We start from the raw sequence: 14,402 nt of genomic DNA, 5'->3' as shown, positions 1-14,402 counted from the left end.
TAATGTTGTTGCCTGCACTTAATGTTGAAATATGAGTTGATCATTGTAGCCTATCAGTGTGTAGGCCTAGACAGTATGTTTAACTCAGGGGTTGAAGATGCAATCCTGAGTTGCAGCCCCACCACATTATTTGGTAGCCTAAAGCTGAGGGATGGTGCTGGGTAGCACTCAAAATCATGGACAATTCACTGGACAATTCAAATCACTCAAATTCATGGACAAATCACTGGACAATTCAAATCACTCAAATTCACGGACAAATCACTGGATAATTCAAATCACTCATTCATGGACAAATCACTGGACAATTCAAATCACTCATGGACAGTGCTCTGTGTGCAATGGTGGACAGTCCAGGCATTTTAAGCTATACACATTGATTGTTTACAAAGACTGAAACGACAACCGAAACAACTAATTGCGTAACACAACCTTATATTTTGGGTTATTATAAGGGTAGAACATGTGTACTAGAGTTACTAAACTCTGATTGTATGCCTTTATGGTTAGATTAATTACCCTCACCTTAAGATGTGAGATCATTGAACATTGAAAAGAAAACAGCGTTTCTAGAACCGTTTCTACAGAAGCATTCTACTGCTAGTAAGGCATAGTGCACTTTTATTTAGCCAACAAACATTAACATGTATCTCAAAGGGACTTAACGTTTTTACAATTAGCTTATAACATAGGCTTGTGTTTTTGTAAGGGAATTTAGGGGATGGAAGCTGCATTAGAAAAGAACAGAGAATAAAAACAGGCAAAGAGTCCGAGAAAGGAAAGGCAATCTGCAGAATATTTAGGTTGGTGCATGTAGTTAAAGCCAAGCCATTAATTACATTTGTTTGTGTGCCATATATCAACTACTCATTTGTGTGCTTCATGATACTTAGCAGTATTAAAATGGAGCTGAAAAGACTCGTTAAAGATAAAGTTCATACAAAATATAGTTTGTAATTATTGTGTTTATTATGGGACCTACATTGCAGACCAATTGACTGTGATGCATGGATTTGTTTTACACAAGTTAAAGGGCTCAAAGTATGTCTCTGCCTTATTAACTACCAGCTAATAAAAAGGCAACAAGCTGATATGAGAGGCAAAATATTGTGTTTTGTACAGTCCTTTGAGCTAAAACTTCGGAATAGTCACAAACTTTGTGGCCTCTGAACACATACGTTCAGCCTAAAAAAATCCTGTTTTGCGCAAGTATTTTTTTTAAACATGGCTGTCTTTTATCTCAACCATAATGCTATGGATATACATTTAGCAAGAACATTGCATGTTTGAGCTTCCCTAAAATGAATAACCTTTTAAACAATTGTTTTGAGAGTTTTATTTTTTAACTGATTACTTGGGTCCATCCAAAGCATATTGGATTTCTGGTTTGAGCCAGCAAATATAGTTAGATGTTCATTTGACTGAACATTGTCAATATTTTTTTATTTTGAGTTGATATTTAGCTTTTTGTACGTTTGTGTGAAATCACATTTTATTACAATACATGTCAATGGAAACCAGACCGCGCAGATTAGAATATTCCAATGTGGTAGTTGCTTGAAATAACAAACGGTGGCAGTAGAGCTCAAGACCAGCTCGAAGTTCGACTTGTGATTGTTCAGCATCTTTTGCTGCGCTCGTCCGTATTTCGAATGGACACCATAAAATAAGGAAACCATTAAGGTATAACCTACATTTGACACTATATTAGTAGCACCATAATTTATATAACAATGTAGAAATCATTAGTGTCTATTTCTATCAAAAATACAAAATAAATAAAGAGGGCACTAATAACACAAACCATCTTGTAGCGTAGCCTACTGGTCAAAGGCTTACTTTGTCTAATAAATGTGTTTGATGGTACCATTTTTTTCCTTCCGTGCCCTGATAATGAACATCTGGCAACAAGGTGAGCAAATTAAGAGAACAGGAATTGAGAAAGAAAAAATAACTCAATAAAACGTATGCCCCTTATTTTTTATGACTTCAATATTGAGGCGTTGAATTTGAATATATAGCCTAAAGCGCTTCATAATCATAAAACAAAGCCTATCTTTCTCATGATGAAGTGCAGTTAAACTGTGGTATAGACCGGTGAATTTAGTTTTTATCAAACAACTCATTTGCTTAATTAAAACCCATTCTTTGATTTCGAAGTAAAAGGTTTAATAATCAGTCTGCTTATTCGGTTAAATGGCTTGTTTGTGAATTCAGTTGTAAGGGCCTATCAAGATGGTTTGGAAAATCCCTTATGCAGGTAGTATATGCATACTTGCAAAAAAAAAGCGAAATAATTGTTGAAAAATCTTTTATCTTCTGAAAGAGGTTGATTAAAAAACACACAGATTAAAGCATTTTCCAACCCTTTATCTGATACTGCAATGAGAGGTGCTTGCAGCCGTATTTATTAACCACCTCGTCCAGACTATGTTAATCTGTTCTCAATTGAAGACGTTTCAATTCAAGGCTTTTCATACATCTGACGCGACATGTGTTTCTGATTTCCTATGTGGCCTTAGTTTTGGAAAATTTGGGAGGGATCTGATCTGCAATTTGGAAAGTAGCCCACTTTGACAACAGAATAAAATCTAAATTGAGGTTGCAATGATATATTGAACGGTATCTAAAAACTCCACATATAAAAAGAGGCTTCCAAAAAATATGTGATTGTCTTATGCGGTTGTATTAATTTTTCTTAACTCAAGTCAATTGTAGTATATAAATTGGGTAACTGAATTATTCTTTCGGCAGCTTCAAACACTTTTCCCCGGATTCCCACATTGGTATGCTGCTTCACCAACCACTCCGCGAGGGACGTGTGATTGAATTGCACGGGGCCGCGGTGTGATGCTGTGTATTTGCCTAAAAGCCTGTACCCGACACAAGCATCACGGTACTTTCTCGTGTTTACCTCCCCCTTTATCTAATGGACAGTGAAACACTCTGAGACTGAATTCTTTTAATGAAAATACTGCATTCATTTTATTTTGTGGCGTGTCGTTGTAATTCAAGAGATGTTTTTAATCTTCAGATTGCCTTGGCACAACAAGCCATCTAAAAATTATTTGGAAGTGGTCCATCTTTTCCCGCTCAGTCATTGGCTTCCTTTATTGAATTGGCTACTATTGCCAGATTCGGCCAATAAATTACCTTTTTCACCTGAATAACGTATGTTTAAAATAAGGAGAGCATTTGAACACTTACAGGAAAAGCACATGATTTCACGTGAAATTTCAGATAAGAAATCATGTGAAAACTTGTTTTTGGAAGCTTCACACGTTTTCACATGTATAGTTTCATGTTATCACGTTGCTTTTCATGTTGTCACATGTTATCACATTAACTTCACATAAGATCACGTGATCACATGAAAACATGTGTTTTTGGAACAATTCACACATGATCACGTGACATTCATCTGGTTTTTCCATAAGGGAAGACAATGTTTAGTTGTCTCTAGTTGCAATATATAATGTATAAACTCCTACATTTTAGGCTGTTGCACTCCAACCTTTGTTTAACTTTATGATTATAAAGCTTGTAAAAGGGGGAATAATGATTTGAAGGAATGAAAATATCTTAACTATATAGGCAGTGCATCTCCCATAGTGGATGCAAACACCTAAAAATCACTGTGTTTGTGGACCCCATGTGACTAATGGTCATTGATCAATGATATTGAACATATTTTTGATGTAGGCCTGTAGGGCAGAACATGGATGTTCTGCAGCTCTCCTATTCTCAGTCCAGAGGTTTCATATTGTCCAGGAGGGAGATTGTTGCACTGCTTATTCTATTGCATATGATATGCCTAATTAAACACCATGATGCATGATGTAGGTTGGTTGACTTGAACCTTAAAGACATTCTCTAGAACTTTGTTGACTACTAAGTATTTTTTAAACCTTCTACTTTTGGGCTGTATGTGTAAATGTGTAGTTAATACATGCAGAATTACTGTTTAACCTTAATTACCCCACAAAATCCCTAGTTTGTATGTGACATTATTTTCTTTCTGGACACTGTGCCTTGCCATTTCCCCTACATTTCCCCCAAAATTGGGCCAGCCCCCTAGCAATTTGAATACTACCTAATGAGCTTCAGCCCCTCACCATTTGAATGACAGCTAGCAAAATGCACACACAGAAGAGCGAGAGAGAGCAATGACCTGGTGCACATATGTGACGTAGTATGCCATTTTCGGGGCCCACAAGCACCAGAGAATCTTTTTAAAGGGAGATGTGGAGACAGCAGCCAGGTAGACACAGCCTGACTAGCTTTCTCTTTCGCTCTCTCTCTTTCTCACTCTCTCTGTCGATCTCTCTCTCTCTCTGTCGATCTCTCTCCGTCTCTGTCGATCTCTCTCTCTCTCTGTCGATCTCTCTCTCTCTCGATCTCTCTCTCTCTCTCTGTCGATCTCTCTCTCTCTTTCTCACTCTCTCTGTCGATCTCTCTCTCTCTCTCTGTCGATCTCTCGCTCTCTCTGTCGATCTCTCTCTTTCTCTGTCTCTGTCGATCTCTCTCTGTCAATCTCTCTCGCTCTCTCTGTCGATCTCTCTGTCTCTGTCGATCTCTCTCGCTCTCTCTCTCTGTCGATCTCTCTCTGTCGCTCTCTCTGTCGATCTCTCTCGCTCTCTCTCTCTGTCGATCTCTCTCTCTCTCTCTCTCTGTCGATCTCTCTCTGTCGCTCTCTCTGTCGCTCTCTCTCGCTCTCTGTCGATCTCTCTGTCTCTCTGTCGATCTGTCTCTCTCTCTGTTGATCTGTCTCTGTGTCTCTCTCTTTCTCTCTCTCTCTCTGTCGATCTCTCTCTCTCTGTCGATCTCTCTCTCTTTCTGTCGATCTCTCTCTCTCTGTCGATCTCTCGCTCTCTCTCTCTGTCGATCTCTCTCTGTCGCTCTCTCTCGCTCTCTTTCTCTCTGTTGATCTGTCTCTGTGTCTCTCTCTCTTTCTCTCTCTCTGTGTCGACCCCCCTCTGCTCAGAATCACTCTAGATAGCTGCCGTTCAAGCACTCCGCATTATTTTCCCTTTGGCATCAGAGCCACTACAATGATCTCCAGCGGAGGGGAATAAATCATTTTGAAAACAAACATCTCTCTGCCAAAGTGAAAACCTTTATTTCCTCCTCAGAAGTAGACACAATTACACTGAGGGATGTGTATTGTATTTGAGGCCACAGAGGGTTTTTTTTTCATTTCATAAAAAGGAAAATATTGATAAAATAAAAAAGTGTGTCATAATAGGAACATTTAGATTTTTAATTGGCAGTTAATCAGCGTGCAATATTCACATTCAGTGAAGTCCACAGCTCCAGTCCTTTTATTATTTATTCAGTCCCATTTATTTATGTCCCTGCTCATTTGTTGGTGTCATTTCCGCCCAAATTATTGAGCTGGCTGAGAAAGTATTTTTTTCCCAGGAGAGCCACTTCATTTAAAGGAAAGAAAAGGAGAAGTGAATGTTGTTTTTCTTCCTGTATTTGTCACTCGTGCTGGCACTCTCCCATATGACAAGAATGTAGCCTACAGGTGGAGGCAATGGAAAAATAACCTCCAGTTCGTTGGCCCTGCATAGCGACTACTCAGTTGCTGTCGCTGTTGTTGCTGTTTTTTGTTGTTTATGAAGAGTAAATGGTTCTGGCTGTATAATCAAATTATTCATAGCCAAGGAGCCTCTCCAGAACCGGCCAGACACCCATTTGCTCACATCCACTTCAAAAGGCTGAAAAGAAGAAAAAGCTCTTGCTCCTCATGGTTTCCTACAGAGTCTTGTTAAGGGGATGTGTACAGTAAAAGGAGGCTTCAAAGGAGCACCACTGCTGACTGGCTTGAAAGCAGCACGATTGTTTTGCGTCTTACTGCCCCGTTGTAGGTTATTAATCCTCAGTGCACCTCACCAAATCTTAATTAGTCTGATTCAAAAAATAACAAAAAAAGCTAAACAAGATCACAAGCTGCCAAAATATTCCCCTGTTAAACGGCTGTGTAGTTTAACACTCTGCTTGTTTATTTACTGTCTACACACTTCTGTGTGGTGCAGCTCTACTATAGATGAAAATATATTTAAATCCACACTTTTTTTGACCCACTTATGATCACGAATGTGATATGTTATAGTTTTAGTGTTATATGTGATCAGGGTTGCAATATTCTGGTAATTTCCCCCAAATTCCGAGGTTTAAAAAAATCCCGGTTGGAGGATTCCCAGAATTCCTGTTTATTCCCTTCTGATTCCAGGAATTCCTGTTTATTCCCTTCTGATTCCAGGAATTCCTGTTTATTCCCTTCTGATTCCAGGAATATTCCAACTGGTATTTCTGGAAAACCTGTGGATTTCTGGAAAGTTGGGGAAGTTATCAGAATTCTTCAACCCTAATCACATATAACACTAAAACATTTCACATCACTCAATTCTTTGGACTCTGGGCATGCCCTTTTAAATCCACTTCCTCTTCTGTTATGGAGAAGAAGGAAGTTATCTGAATAAATGAATGATACTATTTGGCACTGTACTACATATAGAAGGAGACAGAGACACTTATTGGAGGCACAGTGTCTGTTCTTTGTTGTCATCCTTGTTTTGGAAAGCCCCACCCACCCGCTCCCAAACTCCAGCCAAATGGAAGGTGTGGATGTAGTCAAAGCAGAAACTGAACAGCTAAGAAAAATAGCCTGGAATGTATACAACTCCTCAAATGGCCCAAAGACAACATGCCACCGAATCGGGTACCCTGCACTGTTTTCTGGAGTAGCAGTCACAGAGATGAGGCTTTACCATGTAAGAATCAGAATAGAGATATCATCCACACAACCATCATCATCATTCCATACTCATCCCATCGTGAGAAAGGTGAGAGGGTGTTGAGGATATTAGTAGTAGTGCCGCCACCTTGGACAGAACACAAACTGTCCCCTGCTATTTTGCTGCTGGTTCTCTCAAGGGATCGCTGTCACATGCCCGACTCTCAGACATCATCTTGTTTCCTGAAGATTTTCCCCCTTCAAATAACATTCTCTCCAAATATATTTGTATATATTTGGAATGGCTACACATGAGAGGAAGTGTTCTCGGGCCAAATGAGTGCGCTCAGGATCGTCCTCTTCCTCCCCCTCCTCCCTAACATGTCTTTTTATACAACTCGTGAGAAAGCTACTGAGAGCTGTAATGCATTTTCCATGATTAGTTTGATGGCGGGGAAGTCTTTGAACACAGTCCTGCATTGGAGTCGATCGGGGAGGCGGAGTAGAGTTCATAGAAATAAAATGGTGAGGTAATGGTTTGTCTGTGTCATTAGAAAGCCAGATACATGCCTCCAGAACTATTATCAAGGAACCATATTGTTTCTTTTCCACGTTGTTTTTGTAAACCCCAAATGTAGATGAAATGTGTTGAGAAAGTGAGAGAAAACATCACCTTCCTGTCTGATAGACATGATAGACAGCAGATTAATGGTGCAAAGCAAAGTATAGGAAATTATTTGAGACCATCTTTGTCTATTCTAAAGTCCCTTGACGTAAAACAGTCTACAGCTCATCACAGGCAATAGTTAGGGGACCTGGAGGGGTCCTCAGCCAAGTTGCGGTGGAGTGACGGCCCGGGAGTGTCAGCCGCTGTCCACCACTCCTCAGGGACAGATGGCAGAGAGGCGGTAACGTGCTGCTGAAACACTGCCTGACAGTCCTGGCATATGCCACCTGCTAATTATGGTGGTGTGTAAACCCCCCACTGTTTACTCATCACTCATCGACTTCTGTATGTTCTGTGGATGTTTTCATCTCCGAGATCACAGGACAGAGCAATGGGATCAGAGCCTGACTCACACCCCTGTCCTCATTTCATTTGACTCTGAGGGGGCTGAGGAAGATGGAGGAAGAGGGGAGGTTGTGGTTAGATGGTATATTGGTTTGTTTCCTCTGTATTTTTGACCGTCAGGTACACAGTGTAGTTGATGGCCGCTCTCACCTGGTTACGCAAACTGAGTCTCAATGAGAGATGAGTGGGGCAGAGAAGAGGGAGAGTTCCAGTAGCAGGGATGAGATGCGGACATGGGCCTCTGTGGTCTTCTTAGCTGTAGTCTGTTCCACTGGCCAAGAAGCCTCCTCAGGAGCTGATCAATAATAGATGAAGTCTGCCAGACAGCATCAGCAGATGGGGGTTTGTCAGGGAGACATATGTGCAGACGCCACTCCCTATTCCCCGTCCAGAGTGGGACCCACCGTCAAGCTGCCTCCCCATATAGGTCCTTCACTAAGTAGGGACGGTGACACATCCAGAGCGGGACCCACCGTCAAGCTGCCTCCCCATATAGCTTCCTCACTAAGTAGGGATGTTGACACATCCAGAAACGGCTTCCTCAAGCCTGAAATTCCACCACTGATCAAATAGGAATAATATCTCTCTGACCGACCACTTCTTCTATCTCTCTGACCGACCACTTCTTCTATCTCTCTGACCGACCACTTCTTCTTTGATCTCTCTTCTTCTCCACATTGAAAGCAAACCAAGACAATACATCAATTTTCAGGACTGAATCAGCTGTAGATAAAACCTGTGTGAACTGTGCTAATTAGTGACTTCTCTGTCATCTTTGTTTTTGGGGGTACTATTTCATATCTCTACTGAATTCAGCATATTTGTCATGATCTCACATTCAGTAGTTGATTGTGATTCATACAAAGCATTTTTTTATTTGTAAAATAACTTGGTGGTAGGGCTGAAGTCCTTCACTGTCGCCCACTGAATAGACAGACAGACAGAGACAGGCTGACCGAAAGAACAGGCTGACAAGACAGACAGACAGACAGCTCTCTCCTCGTAATGATCACACTTCCTGGCAAAAAGGCCTGGAGGAAAATGTTGCAGGATGTCTGGAAAGACGATTAGATAAAGCAGGAAAGGTCCACAGAGACAAAAGAGAGCCATAAACAGTGGTGAACCAGTTATGGTATTGTGAAGACACACACTCCTCTAGATACCTGAACAGCCAGTATAGCATGGTGGTCCCAATGTCAATGTCTTCATCAGTTATCCACTCGGAGGTATACAATGTGCTTATTACATCAACTGTAGTCCCTCACTGGCTAATTCTCAAGGGTCTGTGTCTCTCATCTCGACTGTAACAATGACTCCTTCCCTGTAAGAACACACTAGGCATGTTATCCAGCCAGGCTTTAGACAGGTGAACAGAGCTGAGAGAGGAAAGGCCTCTCCTCTCCAGAGCTGCTGACCAGAGTGTTATCGCCTGCAGACATCTTGGCCGGGGCAGGCAGCCTAGTTTATAAACATTCCTATCTACTGAATGGCAGAGCAGAAATAAATAACTGTGTTAATATGGTGGGAAGGCTGGTTGGAGGGTGTTGGTACTTTTTGGTTTGTGGTGATGATGCCATTCATCACAGTGTGACAGACACTGGGAACCAGGGGCCGCTCCAGCACAATAGGAACTAGGGGACGCTCCAGCACACTAGGAACCAGGGGCCGCTCCAGCACACTGAGAAGCAGGGGCCGCTCCAGCACACTGAGAAGCAGGGGCCACTCCAGCACACTAGGAACCAGGAGCCGCTCCAGCACACTAGGAACCAGGGGCCGCTCCAGCACACTGAGAACCAGGGGCCGCTCCAGCACATCAATCCGCCATATCAGCTATTTGTGAGAATGTATAAAAAAGTAGTTCCTCATTCTCACAGATCCCTCCAGTGTAAAGACACACACACATACAAAATCCAAATTAAATGTGCAACATAAACTTGCGGGGACAAATATTTTACTTGGACACTTTTCTTACACTCACTCTATGACTGACTAAAACAAAAGGGCAACATCATACATACTGTAGTTGGCATGTGTTTAGAGCGTAATTTACTAACTGCAAGCAGGTAAAAAAGCTAGTTAAGGTCAAACTCTTCTCCCCTGTCCCTTTTCCAACTGTGTGTGTGTGTGTGTGTGTGTGTGTGTGTGTGTGTGTGTGTGTGTGTGTGTGTGTGCTGGCAAATAGTATAGCATGTGATTTATGCTTTTGAGAGCAGCGAGATGCGACTTGACATTTTCCTGCTGTGGTGTAGCCCAATTCTGGCTCCATGCTTCATTACATAGCGTTACCCATGCGAGGGCCGACCCAGAAAAAATTGCCTGGACTAGTTCAATGGGAAAATTAGCACACTTCAGGTGCCCTTTGCCATCCTCGACTTCACCTGTGATAACTGACATTTTAATGTCATTAATTTCAATAATGCAATAATTCTCAACACACACCATGTACAGGCAGACACACAACATAGCATTATCTAATGTAAGGTCGTTCCATGTCATTTCAACAAGCCATGACACTCACCATCTCAGATGGGTCTGAAATCATTTTTGTAGTTAGAAACAGGTAAGATTAGAATTCCTGCAACATTTTGTTTAAATTTATGTAATGGTTTTCTTGTGTCGAAGGAGAGGCGGACCAAAACGCAGCGTGGTGATTATTCATGGTTCTTTAATAAAGAAACTATACATGAATAGACTAACAAAAGAAATGTGAAAAACCAAAAACAGCCCTATCTGGTGCAAACACAGAGACAGGAACAATCACCCACAAACCCCAACAGCAAACAGGCTACCTAAATATGGTTCCCAATCAGAGGCAATGACTAACACCTGCCTTCGATTGAGAACCATATCAGGCCAAACACAGAAACAGACAAACTAGACACACAACATAGAATGCCCACTCAGATCACACCCTGACCAAACAAAACATACAAACATACAAAGCAAACTATGGTCAGGGTGTGACAGTACCCCCCGGCGGCTCTGGTGCTGGACGTGGCCCCCACTTCACCATAGTCTTAGTCCGCCCCATTGTCCGCTTCCGTGGCCTCCTAACCACGGCGACCCTTCTAAATGACCCCATTGGACTGAGGGGCAGCTCGGGACAGAGGGGCGGCTCGGGACAGAGGGGCAGCGCCGGACAGGCGGGAGCACCTGTAGGGATGAGACGGAGAGACAGCCTGGTGCGGGGGGCTGCCACCGGAGGGCTGGTGCGTGGAGGTGGTACCGGATAGACCGGACCGTGCAGGCGCACTGGAGCTCTTGAGCACCGAGCCTGCCCAACCTTACCTGGTTGAATGCTCCCGGTCGCCCTGCCAGTGCGGCGAGGTGGAATAGCCCGCACTGGGCTATGCAGGCGAACCGGGGACACCATGCGCAAGGCTGGTGCCATGTAAGCCAGCCCAAGGAGACGCACTGGAGACCAGATGCTTAGAGCCGGCTTCATGGCACTTGGCTCGATGCCCACTCTAGCCCGGCCGATACGTGGAGCTGGTATGTACCGCACCGGGCTATGCACCCGCACTGGGGACACTGTGCGCTTCACAGCATAACACGGTGCCTGCCCGGTCTCCTACCTGACTTCGCCACACTTCCTGTGTGCCTCCCCCCAATAATTTTTTGGGGCTGACTCTCGGGCTTCCATCCACGCCGCCGTGCTGCCTCCTCATACCAGCGCCTCTCCGCCTTCGCCACCTCTAGCTCTTCCTTGGGGCTGCGATATTCTCCTGGCTGTGCCCAGGGTCCTTTACCATCCAACTCATCCTCCCATGTCCAGTCGTCCTTGCGCTGCTCCTGCTGCCGCTGCCTGTCACCACGCCGCTCCGGGACACATGATTCCATTTCTGTTAGTCACATGTCTGTGGAAGTTGTTCAGTTTATGTCTCAGTTGTTCAATCTTATGTTCATACAAATATTTACACATGTTAAGTTTGCTGAAAATAAACGCAGTTGAAGTTTTTTTTTTTTGCTGAGTTTATATATATATTTATTTATTTCCTGGGCTTTCTTACATCTCCTGGATAATGGACAGAAACTTCAAAACCTTATTATGATATATTTTTTGACTGTCTTTTTGCCATTTATGAATGTGTAATTCGATGCAGGCCTATTGGATTTGGTAGTTAAGGTTAAATTCATATATTTTTTTTATATACTTAAATGGGTCCTAAAATTCCAAATCAAATAGCTAAATGATCATCTTAAATCTATTCTATGTCAGTTTATAACCCTCCCTGTAGGTACCATTGACTGGCACAGGATTTGTGCCACAAAGTGACCAAGAAAACCCCCATCTAGTGGTCAGAACCTGGTAATATCAGGATTTACGATGGGACATAAATTAGTCATTGAAGTTGTTAGGATTATCTAATCAAGTGAAAAAGAAACCATCACCAAATTCACTGGGTATACATTACTGGGATGATGAAACAATACTCCAAGCCGCAGCTCCATACTACTATTCAGACATAGAGAACTAATACTATATACTGGTTGTTGGGGTGGGATTGGTGTGGGGTGTAAGGGGGCCGAGGGTGGCTTTCGACCATTTCTTTCTTTGATTATTTCTAAATAATCATTAGAAAAAGTTTGGTCCAAATTGGATGTTAGGTACTATATTTATTGAATGTAATATGAATCTTATAAATTAAAATGGCCAATTTGAATTCAATCAGTTAGCTTAATTTCTCAGAGATCAAATTATATTTCAACAAAATAATGTTGCAAGAATACTAATCGTATCTGTTTCACAACAATCTGAGATGGTGGGTGTCGAAATCAAATTTGTTGTGCTTTTTGAGGTGGGACAACCCCCTACACAAAAATGGATTTCCAACCATTTGGACTCTCCAATGTGCAAGGGACATTTCTATCAACAGCATTATGATAATACAGTCATCCTCCCCTTAGTAGTTTAGATCCAATCTGTAAATCATTAAAGGCCCAGTGCTGTCAAAAACATGATTTCCCGATTTAAAATATATATTTCCACACTATGAGGTTGGAATAATACTATGAAATTATGAAAATGATGATAATGCCCTTTTAGGGTAAGAGCTGTTTGAAAAGACTGCCTGAAAGGCGTTAGAAATGAGTTAATAGACCCTTTAAGAAAGAGAGTTCCGAGCCTCACTGCCAATAACAGCTAGTTTTCCGGGGTGTGTGGTGTGGTGTGTGTGGGGTATCTACAGAGGAAACCGGTCTAGACATTGCTTTCTCTTCTAAACCCACACCCAGACACTTATTATTCACGATTCCGTCTAGTAAGAAAATTTGCTGGCTGTTTTTTTTAAATGATACCTTAAGGTAACCATTAGTTCCAAGGACACCCTGTAGACAGGCCCTTCAGTGGACACGCTGCCCTGTAGACAGGCCCTTCAGTGGACACCCTGCCCTGTAAACAGGCCCTTCAGTGGACACCCTGCCCTGTAGACAGGCCCTTCAGTGGACACCCTGCCCTGTAGACAGGCCCTTCAGTGGACACCCTGCCCTGTAAACAGGCCCTTCAGTGGACACCCTGCCCTGTAAACAGGCCCTTCAGTGGACACCCTGGAGACAGGCCCTTCAGTGGACACCCTGCCCTGTAGACAGGCCCTTCAGTGGACACCCTGCCCTGTAAACAGGCCCTTCAGTGGACACCCTGCCCTGTAAACAGGCCCTTCAGTGGACACCCTGGAGACAGGCCCTTCAGTGGACACCCTGCCCTGTAAACAGGCCCTTCAGTGGACACCCTGCCCTGTAAACAGGCCCTTCAGTGGACACCCTGCCCTGTAAACAGGCCCTTCAGTGGACACCCTGCCCTGTAAACAGGCCTTTCAGTGGACACCCTGCCCTGTGACAGGCCCTTCAGTGGACACCCTGCCCTGTAAACAGGCCCTTCAGTGGACACCCTGCCCTGTAAACAGGCCCTTCAGTGGACACCCTGGAGACAGGCCCTTCAGTGGACACCCTGCCCTGTAGACAGGCCCTTCAGTGGACACCCTGCCCTGTAGACAGGCCCTTCAGTGGACACCCTGCCCTGTAGACAGGCCCTTCAGTGGACACCCTGCCCTGTAGACAGGCCCTTCAGTGGACACCCTGCCCTGTAGACAGGCCCTTCAGTGAACACCCTGCCCTGTAGACAGGCCCTTCAGTGGACACCCTGCCCTGTAGGACACCCTGCCCTGTAGACAGGCCCTTCAGTGGACACCCTGCCCTGTAGACAGGCCCTTCAGTGTGTGTGTGTGTGTGTGTGTGTGTCTGAAAGCGTCCATTGGTTTGCATATGTGTGAGCAGAAAATCGAATCTACGCAACACATTATGTTGTTGGTGTGGGAAAACAATCTGCCCCTGCCTGTGTTAATACTCCATGAAAGGAAATAGCAGCACTGCCAATTTTACATCACAAACCATCCAGAGACACCGGTGGTGTATTGTTGTCCAGTCTCTGAATAGGGAAGTCTCATGGGACATATTTCTCCTCAGCAGTGTCTGAGGACCACACCACCTGCCCCCCCCCAGGTCCACACCAGACCAGCAGAGAGACATGGTGAGAACAGATGGTTGGTTGGAGGATTATAATGTGCCAAAGCAGCCAATTTAACAATTTTC

The sequence above is a fragment of the Oncorhynchus tshawytscha genome, linkage group LG33 (assembly GCF_018296145.1).
Source record: "Oncorhynchus tshawytscha isolate Ot180627B linkage group LG33, Otsh_v2.0, whole genome shotgun sequence".
Lineage (NCBI taxonomy): Eukaryota > Metazoa > Chordata > Actinopteri > Salmoniformes > Salmonidae > Oncorhynchus > Oncorhynchus tshawytscha.
The sequence above is the reverse complement of the archived record's forward strand: the minus strand, read 5'-3'. Positions refer to the sequence as shown.